We start from the raw sequence: 811 nt of genomic DNA, 5'->3' as shown, positions 1-811 counted from the left end.
AACAGCTCCAGGGAGCCAGCGCCGATCCCGGGCTTCTCCTCGGGTTCCACCTTGCTCACCCGCCCGGGCTCCACTGCACCGGAGAGATCCCGGCGTTATCCCAGCTCTCGGAGAATTCCGGGCTGTCCCGAGCAGGGAGGACCCGGGTCCAGCCCCCCCTTCCTCGTGGGCCCCTCAGCGCTGAACCACGGGGAACTGGGACACCCCAAAGAGCCTCAACTCCCCAGGACTCTCCTGGTCTGTGACACCCCAAAGGGACCCCAAACCCCCCGGTTTTTGACACCCCAAATGGTCCAAACTGGTCTAAAATGGCCAAAACTGGTCCACAAAACTGGCCCAAACTGGCCCACAATGGCCAAGAAGTGGCTTAAAATTGCCATAAATTGGTCATAAGTGCCTGTGAACTGGCCCAGAATAGCCCCAAAATGACTGAAAATTGGCCCAAAATGGCTGAAAATGGTCTTTAAACTGGTCCAAACTGGCTCAGAGCAGCCTGCAACTGGCCCCAAAAAGTTCTAAACTGGCCCAGAACACCCCCAAACCATCCCAGCCCATCTTTTCCCCTGAGCCCCCCGATCCCACTGCTCCCCCATTCCCACGGGGCCAGACTCACCAGCACAGGGGCTGCCCATGGCCTTGGAATCCTCCGGGCCCGTCCGCGCGGCTCCAAATGGCTCCTCCGGCGGCTTCATCCCAAACAAACCCCCCGGCTTGAAGAACCGGTACCCTGGGGGAACACAGGGCACCGCAGAGCCGGGATCAGGGACAGAGCTGCCACTGGGAAGCTGGGAAGCTGGGACTGAGCCACTCC

At 60.4% G+C, this 811-nt stretch overlaps 1 non-coding gene across 1 annotated transcript in view; it reads right to left on the bottom strand.

Moving 5' to 3' along the window:
* LOC103617011 overlaps positions 1 to 811 on the bottom strand; it is a 1,357-nt gene continuing 546 nt past the window's right edge. Inside the window, exons 2-3 of the transcript XR_001862570.1 lie at positions 614 to 727; positions 1 to 73 (exon numbers count right to left, since the gene is read on the bottom strand). This is a non-coding gene — a transcript (uncharacterized LOC103617011). The remainder of the gene's footprint in view (positions 74 to 613; positions 728 to 811) is intronic.

The sequence above is a fragment of the Corvus brachyrhynchos genome, unplaced genomic scaffold (genome assembly GCF_000691975.1).
Source record: "Corvus brachyrhynchos isolate BGI_N302 unplaced genomic scaffold, ASM69197v1 scaffold706, whole genome shotgun sequence".
Classification (NCBI taxonomy): Eukaryota; Metazoa; Chordata; class Aves; order Passeriformes; family Corvidae; genus Corvus; species Corvus brachyrhynchos.
Note: the sequence above shows the minus strand (reverse complement) of the source record. Positions and strands in the feature narration are given on the sequence as shown.